General features: G+C 42.1%; 1 protein-coding gene across 2 annotated transcripts in view; it reads right to left on the bottom strand.

The window, feature by feature from the left end:
- KRCC1 (lysine rich coiled-coil 1) overlaps nt 1–6793 on the bottom strand; it is a 27420-nt gene extending 20627 nt beyond the window's left edge. For both annotated transcript variants that reach the window (XM_003799187.3, XM_023518797.1), the window contains exon 1: nt 6624–6793. The gene's annotated coding sequence lies outside the window, so the exon portion shown is untranslated. The remainder of the gene's footprint in view (nt 1–6623) is intronic.
- Nucleotides 6794–7089: the final 296 nt, after the last annotated feature.

The following is a 7089-nucleotide window of genomic DNA, read 5'->3' as shown; positions in this document are numbered from 1 at the left end:
AGTCTATAGGATGGGGGCCATGAGGGATATCAATGCTGTGTCCTATCATATATGTGAATATAATAGGGGTAATCCTTAGTCATTTTAACATGTTTAGTCAATATTTTCACTTATTGACACCTAATAAAGGCAGATCTAAAACTAATGAATAATCTTTAATGTCTCTCTAGACATCCTCCTCCTCTGCTGCCAAAATTAGATTTACAACATAATGCACTCAGATGTGTCTGTAGCAAACATGTTGATGGACAGAGCACTTAATTATATAAAACAATGAATACTGGTAAGTCAGAGTCTTGCTAATCCACATGTACAACTGCCTTTTCCCCAATTACTTTTTTTCCTCCATTTACCAAACCCTTTAAAAGGGCTGGCCCAATTCACTTGTATATTTTTAGTACTAAGTATAGTATCTAGTACATAATAGGAACTCAGTAAATACTTTCTGAAAAAACCTAAGAAGGGTTATTAGTTACGCTTTCTTATGTCATTTGACTTGAATTTCTGCATTTAGGCAATTGCTACTTAAATAGGTTAATGAATCAGTAAGTAGACAGCAATGTCCTTTATTCCAAACCTGAGTCAATTTTTTTTTCTTAAAAAGGAGGCGTAATTAAGAATTTTTGTTTGTTGTGGTTTTGTTTTTACGATGATCACTCAGGAATATCATTACTTGGTAAAACTTTAATTGTCAAAAATATCTGAGAAACTTCAATGAATAAATGATATTGGAATCTTGACACCATGATCATAAATTCCAAGTAGTATCTAAATCTGGTCACATGGTACTTCTTTGAGTTTTTGGAATTGAGTTTAATATCTCAATTTCCTATTTGTAACCTTATACTTTCTGTATCTTCCTTGCTTGCCAATTCTTAATCCTTACTGACATCTGCTCATTATCAATCCCAATACAAAGACGTTTCTCATCTGTATAATGTATGTGTTGGACAAGCCGGTTATGCTGCCTCCCTTTTGGAGTTACTCTTTTTAACAAAAAGATAATAAATTATTAACAGATCTATGGCCATGCAACACAAAAGTTAAACCCCACCTGCAGGCCATGAATTTACGTAACACATCACTTGAGTCCTTACACTTGAGTCTGGCATACAGGTATTATGTCCAGTGGCTTGTCTCTTTGGGTAACAGACTTCCTCATCTTAGAACAGTCCAAGGCTTTAGACAAAACTTTATTTCTCTAAGCAATTATAAACCAAAGAATCTCTGAACCCATCTATAACCTGAAAGTCCTTGCTTCAAGATGTCCCACCTTTTGGGGCTAAACCAATGTATACCTTCCATGTATTATGATTTTATATGTAATTCCTATCTCCATGAATGCATAAAACCAAACTATAACCCAGCCACCTTAGGTACATTTTCTTAGGACCTCTTGATGCCATGTGCTCCAGGATGCAGGTCACACAGTAGGCTCAGAATAAACCTTCATAAAGTATTGAGTTTGGTATTTTTCTGTTAATGTACAGATACAGGTGAAAATGAGTTTGCAGATGCTCCTCAAATAAATTTTAATGATCCTATGTGAATTCTGAAAGTGAGAGTAAAATTGGAACTGGAAGCATGCCAATTCTTTGACACCTTTTGGAGGAATCTCCTAACAAGACTTAAAAAATAAAGATAATGGCCAAGTACCAAGCAACATTTTAAAAAATCTTGTTTGGTTTGGTGGCTGTAGCTTAGTGAGTAGGGCACCAGCCACATACACCAAAGCCCAGGCCTGCTAGACAATGACAACTGCAACCAAAAAAATGGCTGGGCATTGTGGTGGGCACCTGTGGTCCCAGCTACTTGAGAGGCTGAGGCAAGAGAATCACTTGAGCCCAAGAGTTTGAGGTTGCTGTGAGCTGTGATGTCACTGCACTCTACTGAGGGCGACACGGTGAGACACTGTCTCAAAAAAAAAATAAATAAAATTTAATAAAATCTTGTTTATATAGAATCATAACTGGCACTATTTAAGATCTTTATAAATATCTAAAACAAAACTATATAATTCTAGTAGTGTTTTAAATAGTGTGATATATCAAATATTTACCATTTGTCAAGGGCCAGTTAAATGAACTGTTAAGAGAAGGGTATTTACCTGAAATAAAGTGATGAGGTAATTTTTTTTCCAGACAGGGTCTCATTCTATTGCCCAGGCTGGAGTGCAGTGGCATCATAGCTCACTACAGCCTCTAACACCTGGACTCAAGTGATCCTCCTGCCTCTCAGTCTCCCGAATAGCTGAGACTACAGGTGTGTGCTAATACACATGGCTTATCTTGTGTGTAAATGACGGGTCTCCTTATATTGCCCAGATTTGTCTTGAATTCTTGGCCTCAAGTGATCCTATCATCTCATCTTCTTAAAGTGCTGGGATTCCAGGCATGAGGCACAGTGCCTGGCCATAAGAGGTAATATTTTTTTTTTAGGTAGCAATTATTAAATGTATTGTTTTTCAAATCCTAGTGAACAGCCTCGACTCTATACTCTTTGACATTATCTGATGGCCATTACAGGTCAAACTTTCATGTTTTACGAATTACTGTTCTGATACATAGCCATGCCATGGAAAAAATACCAATACAGAACTGCTCAATCAGTTCACAATTTTAAAGCTATTAAGGACCTTGGAGGTTGATTAGTGTGGGGTTCCTTAACCTCAACACTACTGCCATTTGGGGTAAGATGATCCCTTGTTGGGTGGGGCTGTCCTGTGCATTCTGGTATAGATGTGATGTCTCTAGTCTTACAGCAACAATGTTCCAGTGGCACCAGCACTTGATCACCATGTCCCTCCTAGGTCTGGATCATAATCCCAAATATCAAAATCCCTCTAGTCTAAAATAAAATCCCTGAAATCATAGGTAAGATAGTTGTATCATGTAAGGCCATCTTTTTACATTTTTCAAATTTTCTTTTTAATTTCATCACTTAAAATTGTCAGCATTAGTTTTCCACAATTTGTTATACTATGTATTTCATCTTCTCATCATTTATAAACAGTATCAACTGTGAAGACTATAGAGTTCTAATTTGTTTTATGCATTATCACAACACCGACTTTGTGTTAGCACTGTCTATGTACCTACAAACGTTGAAACTTTCTCAGTAAAATGAAGAGATGTCCTTTTCATATGTGTGCAATTGTGAAAGATAAAATTTCTCGAGATCTAGCTTTTATGGGTGACTGCATACATGATGGTGACATGTCATCAAAAGACTTAGGTTATTTGTCACGGTATTTTTTAAATTTTTTAGAGTAGGCATCTTGCTCTGTTGTCTAGGCTGGAGTGCAGTGGTGTCGTCACAAACCATTGCAACCTCAAATTCCTGGGCTGTCATGGTTATTTCAGGTAACCACACTAATAAAACACAACAATTACCAACCATAGTGATATGCATTTATACATTTCCCTATTTGTTGTATTATTTCATTATGAATATGGTTCATCTGATCATAACTATATCTAAGCAACTGTTGTTAGTATACCTGTTTGTCTGCAAAAATCTTATCATTGCTTGTTTTGTGTAAAATGGCCTATGAAATGTTCTGTTGCATGTTTCTCAAATAAATCCATTTATGAAGATGTAAATATTTAAAAAATATTTTTCAAATTACTTCTTCCAGGTTGGCCAGGCACAGTGGCTCACACCTATAATCCTAGCACTCCGGGATGCCAAAGGAGGTTGGATTGCTTGAGCTCAGGAGTTTTAAATCAGCCTGAATGAGAGTGAGACCCCCTCTCTACTAAAAATAGAAAAATTAGTTGGGCATTATGGTGGACACCTATAGTCTCAACTACTTTTAGAGGCTGAGGCAAAAGGACCAATGAGGTTGCTGTGAGCTATGATGCCATGACACTCTACTGAGGACATCATAATGCAATTCTGTCTGCAAAAAAAAGAAAAAAATTACTTCTTCCAGAATTATATTTTCAAGACAGACTACCTGGGATTGGGATTTTGGGGATTTTAAACTTTAGGGATTTCGATCTTTTGGAACTTCAACAGTCAGGATTATGGCATTTGGGATTTTGTCTTTTGGAATTATGACTGGCTCCCATCCCTCCCTGCCAAGTGGTGATAACCAAAAATGTTTCAACACTGCCAAATGTCCTCTAGGATACTCCGAGGTTCCCACCATAGAGATGACAAAGCTCAATAGGAAGTTTGGGACTTAGGGTCATACAGCTAGTGGAGAAACTAACACTACAACCTATTTGTGGTCCAGTATTCTCATTTCTATACCTCAAAAAGTGGTATAGAAAGGTTACTGCTAGCATTATGTGAACTGACGTCATTTAAAGTCTTCTGCACAGTCAAAACAAATGCTGAGTCTGGCAAAAGCCTTTTCCATGAAAAGCTGTTGCCAAATCTTCCTGTGATCTGACCATAGAAGCCAAATTGAATCGCAGTCTTGATACTTATAAACCACTCTGTTTAGATAAGAAGTTGGTTATAAAAGCAAAATAACCCAGGAGACTTTACTTCGTAAGTCTCAGAACAATACTAAACCCAGATGGTAAATCTAGTCTCTCAAAGACTGCTTTCACAAAGAGATTTAACAGAACCAATTCATTGGTTGCAATGAATTACTAATTTCCTTTTTTTTTTGATAGTCTCTTATGTTGCCCTCAGTAGAGAGCCATGATGTCACAGCTCACAACAACCTCAAACTCCTGGGCTTAAGGATTCTCTTGCCTCAGTCTCCCAAGTAGCAAGGGACTACAAGTGCCTGCCACAGTACCCGGCTGTTTTGGTTGCAGTTGTCATTGTTGTTTGGTAGGCCCAAGCCAGGTTCAAACCCACCAGCCCCAGTGTATGTGGCCAGTGCCCTCGCACGAAGCCAATGAGCTACAGACGCTGCTGAGCCTTTCTAATTTCTATTTTTAATAAACAGAACATATACTAAGTGCCTACAAAAATGTTTTAAGAAATTTACAATATTTGACTCCTTTGCCACTTCTCCAAAGTGACATGTGTGAAATATTATAGAACACACAGAATACAATGTATCACGAAAAGGATGAAAAAGAAATTAGTCCTGTGAGTGTATTTATGGGTGTTTCTCCTGGAAAAAGGGATCTAAATTATTCTACAGTATTCTGGCTTCTACCACCTTTCACTCTGAAGACAAAAAGTAACAAGGCAACACAGCAAATACTGAAAAATATGAAACTGAACATAGCTTAATGTTTTACTTAGATCTTTGCAGTGGGATCAAGCATTAACATCTAAAATAGTTTCCAAACTGCTTTAAACTCACTGCCTGCAATAAGCAGGCTGTTTGCAGATAATATAGGACTGGTAAGAACTCTTAGACTAAGATGGTCAAGAAAGGTTGACAGCTTTTTGTGTTTGGGGAAATGTGTTGGTGAGAATTGTAAAAACTTCCCAAACCCCTGCAGAAGAGACACTTAACCAAAATTTAACTTGGCCCCGGCAGCCTAAGGCCAGGTCTCTGAAGAGACTGCCCCCACTTTGGAGTTCCGTTTGGAAATAATCTGAACTAACGCGACCATCTCGTGTTGTATAGCCAACACAAAATGACCCCAACCCTCATCTACCTTTTTTAACGAATTTACTAAAAAGGGCTCACAATCGTGAATCCTTCTCTGTCCCTTTGAGATGTGTTAAGTATCTCCTGCAACTCAGGAGTGTCTTTCTCACGGACCTGAACACCATTCCTCTAACATGTGAGTAGGAAGGGTAGAGCCTCTGGCTCCCAGGCTCTGGGAGGAGAGTATCTTAACTCAGATAATTCCCAGCTAGCAGACACTGTGGGCTTTACACGGACCAATCCCTTCTCATTTTTCACCTCCCTGACTCTACTTGAACCCCCTCCCCCATCCCCCTTCTGTCCCTCAAAGCGCCCAGTCACCTCTGTGCAAATCCAAATGGAGCTCAGCTCTTTATCCTACTATCTGTAGTTACGGAATAAAATCTCTTCTCACCGCTCTAATGTCCGGCTTTATCTTTGACATTGGTGGATACGCATTAAAACTCAGACCACTCTTAACATGGGCCTATTATCTCAGAAGCTAGTCTTAGAGGGTCCTGTCCTCAAAAGCCTAGGAAAACTCTCCAAAGTGATCCCCACGAACCTCACCCCCTCTCCTCTTCCGAGGGCCCCTGCAACTTTGCAAACTCCTCTGCTATTTCCTACTCTCTCCCCGCTTCCTAACTCCACCTCTCCCTAACTACAGGACTGAGTAGTCTCTACGTTTCAGGATGTCGAATTTCACCAAACGGAAGTTTGCTCTCTTCTACGTCTTAGGACTTCTTCCTCTATCTCTGTCCCCTCAATCTTGGCGTTTCCTCATCAACCTCCTCCCTTCCCTTTCCGTGACGCTCCAGGTCCACAGCCGTCTGCCTGGTCGCCTCCATTTTCCCACTCTGCCCTCAGCTTCCTCGGCAGTCTGAGCCGTCCCTTCCCTCCACGCTCCACTCGGGAGCCCTGGCGCCCCTTCCCGGGGGCGCGAGGCGGGATTCCGGCCGCGCCCTGTCGGCCATTTCGCTCGCTCAGGGCGCGCCCGGCGGGCTGGGCCTCTCCTGGGCCGCGGAGTTGAGGGGCTGAAGACCGGGCCGCCCCCGCCGCCGGGGCGGGAACTCACCTTCTCTGAGGCAGGGGCGGGCGTCTACAACTACTGTTCCCCTCCCCGCCAACGCCGCCGGCCGGGAGATAGGCCGCGGTGGAGGTGGCGGAGAGGCAGGAACAACCGCTGCCGCCGCCGCCGCCTCCGCCACCGAGCAGGCGGGGTGGGAGGAGGAGGCGGAGACCCGGCTTCCTGAGGGGAAGTCGCCGCTACTGCCGGCGAATGACTGGACAGCGCAGACGCCATGGAGGCGAGGCGCGCTACTGCGCTTGCGCCGGGAGCCGCGGTCCCAGGAAGCCCCCCCAGCCCCGCCTTGCTGTTTGCTCCGCCCACTGCGGCTCGCTCTGGCTGGCTCGGCTCTTAGCTTGAACGGTGGGTTCTTTCTAGTCCTGTCGCTTCGTGCTCTTGGTGGGGAGAAAGACGGCTCGGGGGCAGCTTGCCTTGGGAGAATGAATCTAAAACCCACTGAGAAGAGAAAGAGTCT

The sequence above is a fragment of the Otolemur garnettii genome, unplaced genomic scaffold (genome assembly GCF_000181295.1).
Source record: "Otolemur garnettii isolate 467f Iridium unplaced genomic scaffold, OtoGar3 scaffold00147, whole genome shotgun sequence".
Classification (NCBI taxonomy): domain Eukaryota; kingdom Metazoa; phylum Chordata; class Mammalia; order Primates; family Galagidae; genus Otolemur; species Otolemur garnettii.
Note: the sequence above shows the minus strand (reverse complement) of the source record. Positions and strands in the feature narration are given on the sequence as shown.